The 15,409-nt window shown below is 40.3% G+C and overlaps 2 long non-coding RNA genes across 2 annotated transcripts in view; both read right to left on the minus strand.

Moving 5' to 3' along the window:
• Positions 1-4,155, minus strand: part of LOC128932367 (uncharacterized) — a 49,386-nt gene extending 45,231 nt beyond the window's left edge. Inside the window, exon 1 of the long non-coding RNA XR_008482123.2 lies at positions 4,043-4,155. This is a non-coding gene — a long non-coding RNA (uncharacterized LOC128932367). The remainder of the gene's footprint in view (positions 1-4,042) is intronic.
• Positions 4,156-6,418: 2,263 nt separating this feature from the next.
• LOC108592344 (uncharacterized) lies at positions 6,419-14,903 on the minus strand. Its single transcript, XR_004745053.2, has 3 exons — positions 14,852-14,903; positions 9,402-9,626; positions 6,419-6,507 (listed from the first exon to the last, which is right to left on the minus strand). It is a non-coding gene; the product is annotated as an uncharacterized LOC108592344 (long non-coding RNA).
• Positions 14,904-15,409: the final 506 nt, after the last annotated feature.

Genomic DNA, 15,409 nt, shown 5'->3' on the forward strand with positions numbered 1-15,409 from the left:
TTTATATAATATCATATAATGTAAAAATCAAACGTGAAATTAACAAACCCAATTGTAGATTAAGTGGATGACTGAAACACACAGTGAAGGAGCCATTTCAAGGTATTTTAAAACATCATAATTTGACTGGGATGTACCAAAGATTAAAAAAAAACTACAAAAACAAAAAGCAAACAAATTCAATTTTTCCAGCAGTCATGTTGTTAGTAATAATATCGCTATATTCTAAACTATTATGTATGTAATACGTTACAGCAAATAAATAATTGTTCATTCATTATTCACAGGGCTCAGTGGCTCACGCATGTAATCCCAGCACTTTGGGAGGCCAAGGCAGGTGGATCACTTGAGGCCAGGAGTTCGAGACTGGCCTGGCCAACATGGTGAAACCCTATCTCTACCAAAAATACAAAAATTAGCCAGGTATGGTGGTGGGGGCCTGTAGTCCCAGCTACTTGAGAGGCTGAGGCAGGAGAATCACTTGAACCCAGGAAGTGGAGGTTACAGTGAGCCTAGATCGCACCACTGCACTCCAGCCTGGGCAAAAGAGCAAGACTCTCTCAAAATAAACAAATAAAATAAAATAATTATAAACCAAGATTTTCAATTTAAGAATTACAAATATAATGTTAGAAAAGTAAAAACCATGTAATTTTAAATTTGAATTAGAAATATAAGCACAGGATATATTTTCTCTTGAAAATATTTCTTAATTATGCTAGAAAGGCCTAGAAAAAATGATGAATCCAGTGTCATTCATTTAGCCTAGTACCCAGACAATGGTCTGTAAACACAATCTCCCACATAAAGAAAACAGGACTTCTTAGGAAAATGGATAATTAACTTGGGCAGGAAGTGATTATGACAATCCCAGAACCTTTCGTCATATTACAGGCAAAAAAGCTATCACAAACTACCGGGGTCACAGCAAAAGGATTCAGAGAAGTCAACTGGAAGAGGCTCCAAGGGACCAAAAATGGGAGAATTCAAGAATCAGAATGAAAAATAACTGCAATGGATCGAAACACATTAAAACCAATGAGTTCATAATGATGCTAAGCAAACGAAAATTATTGATTACTTTGGAGAATACAAGGGAATTCATTTTTCTGAAAAGGAAAAAAAAGAAGCATTTATTCTGCCTCTCCTGTATAAATTATAAGTCAGAGCAATCAAACTATTGATGAGAAGTAGTTTTGTTGATAGATTTCAGCTAATAAATGAAGAAGGAATGATAGAAATCGAGTCTTCTCGTTGTTCAGCAGCTCCCACGCATGGGTAAGGACAATGATCAACAATGGGCTGCTAACATTACAGACAACCAGACATTGTGCGCCCCCTAGTGGAGGTTCACCATGTATGAAATATTCTTGGTAAATAATCAAACTTGAATCCAACACAGTAGCCAGTAGCCCTATGTGTCTATTTCCATTTCAGTTAACCTCCATGTACTGTCCAATATGGTGGCACTAGCTGCTTGAGGTCAACTTTAAATTAACTAGAACAAAATAAAAATAATTCAATTCCTCAGTCACACCAGCACAAGAGCCACATGTAGATATAGAACATTTCCATCATCACAAAAAGTTTTATTGCACAAGGCTGAAAAATCTGCCCATTTCTAGGAAGTACGGGGGACTAAAGAACATAATTCACACAGTATGAGGATTCTATCAGCAAACCTAGGATTTGGGAAACTTTATAGGACAAATGACCCAGTTCTTTCAACAAATAAATTACAACGGGGAGAAAGGAGGGAGGAAAGAAACCTTCAACGAAAAGAGATTGAAGAAAAACATTACCAAATGCAAAGCATGACGTCATTTGGATCTTAACTGTAAAACTCTAAAAAGCATTCGGGAGGCAATTGGGGAAATTTGAACACTTGATATTTTATGGTCCTAAGGAAATACTGGACCATATAGGAGTCCATATAATATAGGAGTCCTTATCTTTTAGGGATATATTCTGAAAGGTTACAGAAGATCTAGATTTTTGCTTCAAAGTAATACCGCATGAAAGACAGTTGACCATAAGATTTGCCATAATGTTGATAACTCTTAAAGTTTGAGACACCATTAAATTGTTCCCTCTATTTTTTGTATATGTTTTAAATTTTCCACAAGAAAAGTTTAAAAAAATTACTGGTTTTAAGTTTATTTTTATTTATTTTTTTTTTTCCAGACAGGGTCTTGTTGCCCAGGCTGGCCTCAAACTCCTGGCCTCAAGCGATTTTCTCACCTCAGCCTCCCAAGTAGCTGGGACTACAGATGCCTCACTATGCCCAGCTAAGTTTATTTTTTAGAATCATGAACTAGGTCTGATTTTTTGCTATCATATCTTCTTAAGTCTCCATGTCAGAAATGTTTGGAGAATAGACGTACTGGTAAGACAGGCATGGAACAGGCTGGCATGGCGGGGAGCTGGCACGCAGTGTCTGACCACTCTTTAGGTGCTCATTAGTAAAATTTCTGTGAATTTCAAATAATTATTTTTAATAGGAAATTTTAATTCAACTGAATAAATTAAATTCAATAAATGTTCAGAACAATTTAATCAATGCCTCACAAAGCAAACGTATAGCAAAGTATTCTATCATTTGAGCATTTTCACTGTGCATAAAACTCCCCTGGAGTCTATGGATAATTCAAAAGAAAAAACTCCTAAAAAAAATTGTCTGGCCTTGTTAGAGAGGTAGGATTTATATGTATAGAATAATTACAGAAAGTGATTAGAGGATTTTTAAGGAAGGTTAAAAAAATAATAAAAAGGAGAGTCAGAAAGGGGCTTACAAAAAAAAAAAAAGGTAGCCCAAGGTTTTGCTCTAATCTAATGTTGTTGATAATGACAGTGTAAGATCTCAGAAAATGATAACCCAAAACGAAGACCGTGAAAGCAGCTCTCTCTGACCTTCTTCTGTCTTCCTGTCTCTGGCCTCTCAGTCTCTCTCCCAAGGCTCGTCATAGAAGAAACTCTTCCACAAGGTGCATCATGGAAACCAAAATCCATTTCCCCCAAAGCCATAAAACAGAAATACATTATTCTAACTCCACTCTTCCACTCAGGCCACCTTTCTGTGTAAAAACTGGCCATAAAGAAATGATTTGACCTAATTTGTTTGACTGTAGGTCATAGGACTTTCCACCCCCACCCCTGCCCCATTCCAGAGAGGGTCCTGCCTCAAACCCAAGAGAAAGGAAGCCTCCACAGAAGCCAAGAAGAACATAAATAGAAGCCGGGTATGGTGGCTCATTCCTGTAATGAGGCCGAGGCAGGCGGATCACCTGAGGTCGCGAGTTTGAGACCTGGAGAAACCCTGTCTCTACTAAAAGTACAAAGATGAGCAGGGTGTGGTGGCGGCACCTGTAATCCCACCTCCTTGGGAGGATGAGGCAGGAAAATAACTTGAACCCAGGAGGCAGAGGTTGCCGTGAGTGGAGATCGTGCCACTGCACTCTAGCCTGGGTGACAGAGTGAGACCCTGTCCCCCTCCAAAAAAATATATAAATAAATAAATGAATAGACGGGTCTCACTGGGTTTCCCCACTCAATCTATTATAGATCATAGCCTTTTCATCCACATTTTGGTAAACTAAGCATGAAAGTAGACGGTTTCATCTATCTCCTTGGGTTTTCATTCTGAAGCCTCCTGTGACATGTAAAACTATGGTCAAATACATTCATTTGCCTTTTCTCCTATTAATCTGCCTTTTGTCAGTTAATTTTCAGCAAACCTTCAGGAGGCCAACGAGAAGTCTTCCCTTGGCTCCTACGATAGCTAACACAGGGCTTAGTACACACCGGCCTTTGCATAAAGCACTCACACATTACCTCATTTAGGCTCGTATTCTTGGGCAGGAAAATCAAGATCATAGTGGCCTGTATATTTTTCTTCTATATTTTAACTATAAATACCAGGAATATCACTCCTCAAGCTTGCCTCACTCAGCTTGAGCTGGTCTTTGCAGACATACACATGCCTGAGAGGAGGTGGTGGGGCAGTATGGGGAGACTGGGAAGGTGTAGCGGAGGCAAGACTCACCCGAAGGAAGCCCCTGGGCCAGCTCACTGTGGTGAGACTTGGTGTGAACTGGTGAGCTGGGCCAATGCAATTCTTTTCTCTAGGAAAACTGATTTGCAAACACAGAAGGAATTGTCTATCTGGAAGAGGAGAGAGAAGGGAGCACATGCATAAAAAGAAAGAAGCTGAATCACATTAATGGCTAAACGCCAGCAAAAAGCTCCTGTGACTCAACCCAACTCTCCATTCTGGCTTTTCCAAGGTCCAGTTATTTAGATTTTCCAAGTCCTCTTTGCACATTTATTCTTTTATAGCTAGTGTGAATTCTAGAGCCTTAGGACTCAGATATGAAGAGATTTTTCTGATTCAAACTGTAGCCTTCAGTTTCAACTCAGTCCCTTCTGGGAAATATACACCACCTATGGAATTCTCCCTTCCCTCTTCTCCTTCCTTTCTCCCTGGAGAGATATGAATTTCTAGGTGGAACACAGTGGGAGTGTCCATGGACTGCTGGCAACAGGAGGAGATCTGGTCTGTGCACTGCTCACCCTCCCCAAGGGACCTGCAAGGTCCTAGGTGACCTTTCTTTCTACTGCATGCCTGGCTGATGGCTCTGACCCCAACAGCTCTGAGGCTGGTCCCATAATCTGCCTCTTCCTCTTTCTGTGGCCTAAATAGTCACCTCTACTTTCTCTTTGAGGGTCCAGGGCTCTTGGTTTTGTTCCCTGGACCATGCTGGCATTCACTGGCTTTTGAGAGGATTTTCCATAAAATAGAAAATCTAGAATCTGCCTGGACCTATCCCTCAGCCATCACATCTGTTCAGGAACTGTTGAAAGTGGCACTTAAATATATATATATATGTAAAATAATTTTTAACTTTTATTTTAGGTTTGGGGGTACATGTGCAGGTTTGTTATACAGCTAGACTAATGTCATGGGGGTTTGTTGTACAGATCATTTCATCTCCCAGGTATCAAGCCTAGGACTCAAGTATTATTTTCTCTGTTCCTCTCCTCCTCCCACTCTCCACCCCCAAGTAGACCCCAGTGTCTGTTGTTTCTTTCTTTGTGTCCACGTGTTCTCATCATTCAACTCCCACTTAGAGAACATGCAGGCTGGGCACGGTGGCTCACGCCTGTAATCCCAGCACTTTGGGAGGCCAAGGCAGGTGGATCACGAGGTCAAGAGATCGAGACCACACTGGCCAACATGGTGAAACCCCATCTCTACTAAAAATACAAAAAAATTAGCTGGGTGTGGTGGCACATGCCTGTAGTCCCAGCTACTGGGGAGGCTGAGGCAGGAGAATTGCTTGAACCTGGGAGGCAGAGGTTGCAGTGAGCCAAGGTCACACCACTGCACTCCAGCCTGGCACCTAGTAATGGAGTGAGACTCTGTCTCAAAAAAAAGAAGAAAAAGAAAAAGAAAAGAAAAGAGAACATGCAGTATTTTGTTTTCTGTTTCTGTGTTAGTTTGTTAAGGATAATAGCCTCCGCTTCCATCTATGCTCTCACAAAAGACATTTTTTATGGCTGTATAGTATTCCATGGTGTGTATGGACTACATTTTCTTTATCCAGTTGGAAGCAGCACTTTTCCGTAAAACCTGTGCTCTCCCCAGCTGCAACACGGCGGGGTTAGACACAGGCCTTTCTGTCAGGTCATTACTTCCATGAATCTTTTCAAAAGATGTACTTTACTGTTTCTCCATTTTCTAGTTAATTAATTAAATTTTTTCCCTTGTGATTCCTATCCTTCTACTTTTTTTTTTTTTTTTTTTTTTTTTTGGAGACGGAATTTCGCTCTTGTTACCCAGGCTGGAGTGCAATGGCACGATCTCGGCTCACCACAACCTCTGCCTCCTAGGTTCAGGCAATTCTCCTGCCTCAGCCTCTTGAGTAGCTGGGATTACAGGCATGCGCCACCATGCCCAGCTAATTTTTTGTATTTTTAGTAGAGACAGGGTTTCACCATGTTGACCAGGATGGTCTCGATCTCTTGACCGCGTGATCCACCCGCCTCGGCCTCCCAAAGTGCTGAGATTACAGGCGTGAGCCACAGCGCCCGGCCAGCCTTCTACTTTCTTTAGGTTTATTCTGTTGTTCTGTTCCTATTAGTCAAATATTTGGATGCTTTTTTTTTTTTTTTTGAGGGAGGGACTGGATGCTCTTTTAACTAAATATTTAGCTTAGATTTACTGACAAGTAGGTAATAAGATGGCATAAATTTTGGCTTAAAACACTTGTGATAACAAACTTGTGGTTAGTATTCTCCAAGTATTCTTTCCCATATATATTCCTCATTTCGATCCAAAGACGATCGATAAGTTTTTCTGCCATCTGTGTCTCTTGGGCACCCCCCACAGTTCACCCCTCTTGAACATACCTACAGTAATATTTCTGGGATTCTACCTTCATGTGATATCTTCCACCCTCTCGGTTTTCACAGGTGTTGTCTATCCTCCACCTAGGACAGCCAGACAGGCTGTCACGGCAAACACCAGCTTTAGATAGGTTGAAGTCTGGATTTTTACTTTCTTACTATCTATGGAAAGGATCTTCCTTTTTTCCCCAAGAGTTCAGACAAGTATATTCTAGAAAGTTAAAACTATATTTTATCCAGAATTTTAGTTCCATATCAGAAGACTTTTTCTGGACATCTATTCTTTCATACAACCAAAAATGGAAGTTGTCATATTCATAATAAAAACGCTGTCTTTTTCTACACTTTTCAAGTGGAAGTTTTATTTTGGTTTCATGGGCTTTCTTATTTTTAATATCAGTATTTAAGATATAAATTTTTCTCTGACTACCATTTTACCCTATATTAATAATCAAGATAACATTTTGTTTATTACTAGGTACCATGCAGTATAATGCTGTTTATTCTTGTTTCATTAATCTTCACAAAACCCAATGAGATGTATGCAATTATTCTTCTTCATTTTATCAATGAGGAAATTGAAGTGAAGGAAAATTAAGTAATTTCCCCTAGGATCCTGAAGATAGGTAGCATGCAGGGAAGCTGGGACTTCAACCAGGGTCTGCCCGAGTTCAAAATGGGGTCTTGCAACTCATTCAATGGATTTTATGAGAAAAACTGGGATATTTGAGGTAAGAGTAAAAAAGAAAAACTGGCATTTGGTTTTAGGGTGTTAGTGTCAAAGTTACCTTGTGGTTGGAAGTCGGCGAGAAAAGGATGCAGGTTATTAAGGGGATGGATGATAGCTGTCCAACCCAAGCCCAGGGAATATAAGGCAGCGTGAGAATGTTTGACAAAGCAGGAACAGGTGTGCACAGATACCTTCTGCATTCATCCTGGGTAGACGTGGGGGGAGAAACTCACCTTTCCCTGCCTAATTCAAATTGTTATTGACTGTGCTTCCCTGGAAATATCAATTTACCAAAAAAACACAATTTTTAATCCAAATGGCCAAATGTGTAATGTATAGAACCACCACGAATGAACACACTTTTTTTAGCCCCAAATAAAATAGTCTTTGCTAATCCCAGACCTTGGCTCCAGGCCAGCAAGCTTCTTGCTTTTATTATTTGCAACAGAATCCAGAATTCAGAGTGAATAAAAGAGCCGAACAGGAACATAACTCCCAATAATATTGTCTCTGCGCCTTATGCACTTATCCTTTTTGTCTCTCCCCAGGGGAAAAGCAGTTACTCTTACTTATGCTAAATCCAGTTGTTCCCCATGGCGGTAACGTAAATCCTGGCACTGAGTATGCGGCAGAATAAAGTCAAAGCAGTGGGAGGTGCTCATACAAGAGCAACAGGCAACCCCAAGCCCCAAAGTGTTCCGTCCATTTTCTCCGAAAAATAAAGGGTTCTATTCATAAAAAAAAAAAAACTTTCATATATTCTTGTGATTTTTCTTACAAAAAAAGCCAACATGATATGCAGGCAAAGAATAACAACTTCTGGTTCACAAACCACGCCATCCTTTCATTTCCCAGAGTAAGCAAATAAACCAGGGAGAGGACATGCGGGAGAGTTGACTGTATTCAGCAGATAAAAAACATCTTTTGCAAAAAGGGATCGGACCTCCAATTAGACACCTAAATGGCTCCATTTAAGGGAAACTGCCTCCTTTCTGTACATCCATTTAACAAAACGAACTACCCAAGGCTAAATGTGAGAGATTTTATAACTTTATTTTAATGGGATTTCTAAATATCATAGATTTCACTTCTTCTCAGCAAAGAAGAATTGGCTATTTAGAATTTGCAAAGATTTAAAGATTATTTAGGCCTTATTCTTCTATTCTCTCTCCTATCTCTTTCAGTCTTTAAAATCTATTTTTCCATTGTAAATCCAAATTATTATATGCTTTAGTATGCTTCCCCTACTGGGGATAACCTGCCCTTAAGCTCTAGTAATTCCAGGCCTACCTTGACCCACCTGCTCTTGGCATCCCCAATAGTTGAAGGATCGCTATGTTGGGCTCACCTGTAATTCACATTTTGCATACGAGTATGCCTTGGCTCATCTGCTGGGAAGGTCTGTGCTAGGATTTATGCTCAGGTGTGTTAATTATTGTATTAGGTCATTCTCATGCTGCTATGAAGCACTTCCCAAGATTGGGTAATTTATAAATGAAAAAGATTTAATGGACTCACATCTCCTTATGGCTGGGGAGCCCTCAGGAAACTTAAAATTACAGCAGAAGGGGAAGCAAACACACCCTTCTTCACATGGTAGCAGGAGAGAAGTGTGGAGAGAAGGGGAGAAAAGCCCCTTATAAAACCAACAGAGCTCTTGAAAACTCACTCACTGGCCGGGTGCAGTGGCTCACGCCTGTAATCCCAGCACTTTGGGTGGCCGAGGGGATGGATCACGAGGTCAAGAGATCGAGACCATCCTGGTCAACAAGGTGAAACCCCATCTCTACTAAAAATACAAAAATTAGCTGGGCATGGTGGTACGCACCTGTAGTCCCAGCTACTCGGGAGGCTGAGGCAGGAGAATTGCTTGAACCCAGAAGGCGGAAGTTGCGGTGAGCTGAGATTGTGTCATTGCACTCCAGTCTGGGTAACAACAGCAAAACTCCGTCTCAAAAAAGAAAGAAAGAAAGAAAGAAAGAAAGAAAGAAAGAAAAGAAAGAAAGAAAGAAAGAAAGAAAGAAAGAAAGAAAGAAAGAAAGAAAGAAAGAAAGAAAAGAAAGAAAACTCACTATCATTAGAACAGCATGAGGAGCTACCCCATAATCTAATCACCTCCTACCAGGTCCCATCCCCAACACATGGGAATTACAATGCGTATTATAATTAGAGATGAGATTTTGGGTGGGGATACAGCCAAACCTTATCAATTATCTATTGCAGCATAAACAATTTCCCCAAAATGTAGCAGATTAAAACAATATACATTTATTATCTCACGGTTTCTGTGGGTGAGGAATCCAGACATGGCTCAGCAGGTGCTGCTTTCATCTCCTGTTGAATAATTCACCTCCAAGCTCATTCACATGAATGCTGGCAAGGCCAATTCCTGCTTGGCTATTGGGTTGCAGGCTTCCTTTCCCCACTGGTGAGGATGCTCAATTCCTTGCCCCGACAGTCTATCCAGAGGGCAGTTTGCTTCAACAAAGTGCTTTTGTAAAATTATCAAGAAGAAACAGAGAGAGAGAGTGAGTTAGGAGAAGGTAGTCTTCTGAAAACTAATATCAGAAGTGCCATCTCATCACTTTAGCTGTATTCTACTCATTAGACTCAAGTCATTAGGTGCAGCCCACCCTTAAGAGAGGGAGTTATATGTGGGCATGAATACTAGAAGGTTCAGATGCTTGGGGACCAACTTAGAAGTCTGCAACCACACTAAGAGAGAAATTGCTCAGTGGTAGGAGTAACACACATGTTCAACCTTGCTAGATAGTTCCAGGTTACTATCTAGCGGAGTATGAGAGTTCCCATTATTATAAGTTCTCACCAACACTTGCTATTGTCAGACTTTTTAATTTTTGCCAAGCTACAGCATATAAAATGGTTAATGAGGTTGAGCATATTTTCAAATGTGTACCACATAGAAATTGGGTGGAATTGTTCTTCTGTGAAATACTATTCATGTTGTTTTTCTATTAAATTTTTTCTTTTTCTTATTGATTCAAAGGAGCTCAATTCTAGGATTTATGCTCAGGTGCGTTAATTATTGTATTAGTCCATTCTTATGCTGAGAATAGTCTCAATTCTAAGCCCAAGGCCATTATATATGTGGTATCTTCCTCCAGTTTTTAACTTATGTTTTCACTCTCTTGGTATCTTGATGTCTTTGGAGAAGCCATAGTTTATTTTTTGAGACAGGCTCTCACTCTGTCACCCAGGCTGGAGTACAGTGGCCTGATCACAGCTCACCGCAGCCTTGACCTCCTGGGCTCAAGAGATCCTCCTGCCTCAGCCTCCCAAGTAGCTGTGACACCACACCCAGCTAATGTGTATGTGTGTGTGTGTGTGTGTGTGTATTTTATATATATATATAGTATATATGCTTTTTTAATTTTAAGAGATGGGAGTCTTACTATGTTGCTCATGCTAGTCTCAAACTCCTGGGCTCAAGTGATCCTCCCAAAGTGCTGGGATTACAGGCGTGAGCCACAGTACATGACTTGTTTATTTTAATGTAGTTGAATTTATGTTTCCAGTTTTGCATTAAGAAATTCTTCCTTCCCTCAAGGTTAGAAAGATAATATTCTATGTTTTATTCTAAAGTTTAAAAATTTTGCCTTTAAATTGTCTATCCATGTAGAATTTACTTTTGTGTATAGTGTAAGGTTGGAGTAAGTTTAACTTTTCCCTCATATGGCTAATCAATCAATATTTATAAAATAGTTCACCCTCTCCCTAATCTGCAATGCCAGTTTGTCATAGGTGAGGTTTTCATATATTCATCTATTCACAAGTCTTATTATTCTGGACTCTGTTTTGGTTCATGAACGTATCTCTGAATTTATATCACAGTCTTAATTACTGATGACTTTATAACAATTCTTAACACCTGGCAGTAGTGTAATTACTAACACTTGTTCTTCTTCAGGATTATTTTGGCTATTCTTGCCCCTTTGCTTTGCTATATAAAATATATAAATTTTAGGATCAGCTTGTCAACTTCCAGGAATAGAAAGTCATTACATCTTACAGCTTATTTTAGGGAAAAACTATTTATATCTTCTTTATTATCTTTTACTGAAGTTATTTTTTCTAAAAAAGTCTTCATATTTTTGTTAGAGCTACTCCAAAGGTGTCTTATATTTTTTATTGCCATTGTAACTGGCATCTTTCTTTTAATTATGTGTTCTAAATATCTGTTGCTGAAGTATAGATTTGCAATTGTATTTTGTATGTTGACCTTACTTATGGCAGACTTGCCAAGCTCCTATTAAGTCTGATGGCTTTTTGATGGATTCTTCTGAGTTTCCCAGTAAGATATTCATAAATAGAAACAGTTTGTTTCTTTCAGGTATTTTTACCTTGTATTCCTCTTTCCTGTTTTAAGAGCAAGCTAGATCATCTAGTACAATGTTATGGAAGTGGTGAGAGCAGTCATCCTTATCGTATTTTTAATTTTAAAGAAAATGCTTTTTAAAGTCTCACCATTGAGTTTGATATGTGACGTTCAATTTTTGCAACTTCCCTTTATCAGGTTAGATAGTCCCTTTTAGCCTTAATTTATTAAGAATTTTGGCCGGGCGCGGTGGCTCATGCCTATAATCCCAGCACTTTGGGAGGCCAAGGTGGGTGGATCATGATGTCAAGAGATCGAGACCATCCTGGTCAACATGGTGAAACCCTCTCTCTGCTAAAAATAGAAAAAAATTAGCTGGGCATGGTGGTGCACGCCTGTAGTCCCAGCTACTCGGGGGACTACAGGAGGCAGGAGAATTGCTTGAACCAGAAGGCAGAGGTTGCGGTGAGCCGAGATCGTGCCATTGCACTCCAGTCTGGTTAACAACAGCGAAACTCCATCTCAAAAAAAAAAGAATTTTTAAAATCATAGATGATTATTAGATTTAATCAATTGCTATTTTTAATCTATTGAGCTAATCATATTTTTTCATTAATCTGATAATGTGGTAAATTAATGTGAAATTAAGCTTTTATTGGTCACAACAGATTAACTTCTTTATACCTTGCTGATCTGATTTCCTCAACTTTTAAAAGGATTTTAAAATAAATCTTACAGGCTTAAAAGTTTCTTTTCCAGGTCCTTATCTGGGGGTTTTAGTACGAAAATTACACTAGCCTTATATAATGAGTTGGATGCTCATGCCTCTTTCTATTCTCTGCAAGACTTCATGTGTGATTCTGCACTGACCTCTTTCATGTTTGGTTGTGCCTGCCTTTTGAACTAACTAGGCCTGGTGTTTTCTTTGTTGGAAGAATTATAGCTACTAATTAAATATATTTAGTGGTAATTGCAGAGCTGTCTTTTTGTAAATACCAGAGTCCTGGTATCTGCTGACAAATTTATTTCTTCCATAACTTTTTTTTTCTTTTTTCTTTCTTCATTTTTTTGAGACAGTCTTGCTGTGTCTCCTAGGCTGGAGTGCAGTGGCATGATCTCAGCTTACTGCAACTTCCATGTCCCAGGTTCAAGTGATTCTCGTGCCTCAGCCTTGGAGTAGCTGAGATTACAGGCATATGCCACCACACCTGGCTAATTTTTGTAGTTTTAGTAGAGACGGGATTTTGCCATGTTGGCCAGGCTAGTCTTGAACTCCTGGCCTCAAGTGATTTGCACTCCTTGGCCTCCCAAAGATCTGATATTTCAGGTGTGACCCACTGCCCCAGCCCCATGATGATCTAGAGGGACTATCTTCAAATCAGTACAAATATTTCATAAATAATATCTGCCCATTTTCTAACCAATTGAGTAATTTGTTGCACAATAAGCCACCTCACGTCTTTCAGCAAGAATAACCTAAAATTTGGATAGTAAAGTCATTACACAATGAAATAGAATGCAATTAAAATTTGCTTTAAATATTTCTCTGTGGGAGGGGACACCCACTTCTACTCAATGAAGAGAAACATTTTTACAGTCCAGAGGTCTTTTATTTTTATAAAAGACCTATGATGCCATGAATTCATAGGGAATGCGTTCCAGCAGCTCAGGCTTCTTCCCATTGGTTCTCACAAAGTGAGCTTCTCTGGGTGGAGCAGGCTGGCGCTTCAGCTGACACAGCTACCTTTCTCTTGGCTTCCTTCTTTTTCTGATCATTTTCTTTCACGCGTTTCAGGAAGCTATCAGGGCTCTTAGAGTGCTTAACGCTTTCAATACGTACATTAATTTTCTTGGCAAGAATCTTGCCCTTAACTTGTTTGTTTATAACAATGGCAACAGCATGCTGGAGAACACTGCAGACTCTCCCAGTTTTGCCATGGTTAACATTTGCGGGGCGTTCTTTTTTGGAACAGTACCCATTTTCTTAATGTCTACAATATCACCTTTCTTATAGATTAGCATATATGTGGTCAAAGGACAAACCCCATGTTTTCTAAAAGGCCTAGAGAACATACATCAGGTGCCTCTACTCTTTCCCTCTGTGTTCATCATTTTGGCGAATTACTGGAAGATGGTGGTTCCAGCCAAAAGGCAATAGCAGAGCTTTCCATCTGGTGTGTTCTGAGTGGGCTTCAGAGATTTTAAACACTCAACCCTGAAGAGGCCAAGGCAGATAAGTGAGAAGTAGACATGGGGGTGCAGGAGGCCCTGGCCAAGTTGCCTCTGGTCATAAACATTCTGATCTCTCTTTTTTGTTGTTTTTGAGAATGGTCTTCCTCTGTCACCCAGGCTAGATAGAGTACAGTGGTGGCAATGTGGCTTACTTCAGCCTCAATCTCCTGTGCTCAAGTGATCCTTCTGTCTTGACCTCCCAAAGTGCTGGGATTACAGGCATGCATCACCACCCCAGCCCTGTTCCCATCTCTTTACCCCACTGTGCCATTGAGGTATTTTCACTAAGGCATTATGATTTCTTCATAAAAGTCTTATACATGTTTTGTTACATTTTTTTCAAAGATGCCTTAAGCTTCTATTGCCATTGTAATTGGCATCTTTCTTTTAACCGTATTTCCTAAATATCTGTGGCTAAAGTATAGGTTTGCAATTGCTTTTTGTATATTGATTTTATTTATAGCAAGCTTACTAAAATCTCAGTAATTCTACTAGCTTTTCTATATAACAATTTTGTGTGTGTGTGCCATGCTGTGAAGAAAGTTGGGAAACGTTGTCTTTAAGGAAGTCGAGTCATAGTCTCTTCAGCTATAAAATGGGATTGAAAAAGCACCTACTTCATCAGTGTTATGCAAATTAGATGAGTTAATATAAGGCACACTGAGGTGGGCGGATCACTTGAGGTCAGGAGACCAGCCTGGCCAACATAGTGAAACCCTGTCTCTACTAAAAACACAAAAATTAGCTGGGTGTGGTGGTGCATGCCTGTGGTCCCAGCTACTTGGGAGGCTGGGACAGGAGAATCACTTGAACCGAGAGGTGGAGGTTGCAGTGAGCCGAGATTGTGCCACTGTACTCCAGAGCCTGGGCAATAAAGCAAGACTCTGTGTCAAAAAAAAAGAGAAGGAGGAGGAGGAGGAGGAGGAGGGAGGAGGAAGGAGGAGGAAGGAGGAGGAGGGAGGAGGAAGGAGGAGGAGGAAGGAGGAAAGAGGAAGGAGGAAGGAGGAGCAGCCTTTGGGAGGGATTAAGTCACCTCATGACAAAGATTAGTGCCTGTATAAGAGACCTCAGAAAACTTCCTCACCGCCTCCACCATGTGAGGACACTGCAAGGAAGCACCATCTGTGGACGAGGAGGTGGGCCCTTACCAGATGCTGCATCACTTGGTGCCTTGATCTTGGACTTCTTGGCCTCCAGAACTGTAAGAAATGAATAAATTTCTGTTATTTATGAGTCGCTCAGTCTATGGCATTTTGCTGTAGCAGCCAGAACAAACTAAGATGCCCAGGAAGTTATAAAAACACGTAACTGCATTTAATTGGATGTGTGTCGAGATCCCTTTATATCTGTGCATGGATCTTCCTCTGCCTCCGAAAGGTTTATGGAGCCAGGTTAAGAATTTGGCTGTAGTGGCCGGGCATGGTGGCTCATGCCTGTAATTGAAGCACTTTGGAGGCCAAGGTGGGCGGATCACCTGAGGCCGGGAGTTCAAGACCAGCCTGACCAACACAGTGAAAGCCCATCTTTATTAAAAAAAAAAAAAAAAAAAAAAGAATTCTGCTGTAGAACAACCCTCCCAGTTTTCTAGAAGAGTTTAAGCTGTTCCAGTGGGATGCCCCGGGGACTTGGGATTAATTTGCTTTTGCTCCTAGTCCGTCTGTGACCTTGCATGCTAGTTCTGATCAATGGGGTTCTGTCCTCTTCCT

The sequence above is a fragment of the Callithrix jacchus genome, chromosome 6 (genome assembly GCF_049354715.1).
Source record: "Callithrix jacchus isolate 240 chromosome 6, calJac240_pri, whole genome shotgun sequence".
Lineage (NCBI taxonomy): Eukaryota > Metazoa > Chordata > Mammalia > Primates > Cebidae > Callithrix > Callithrix jacchus.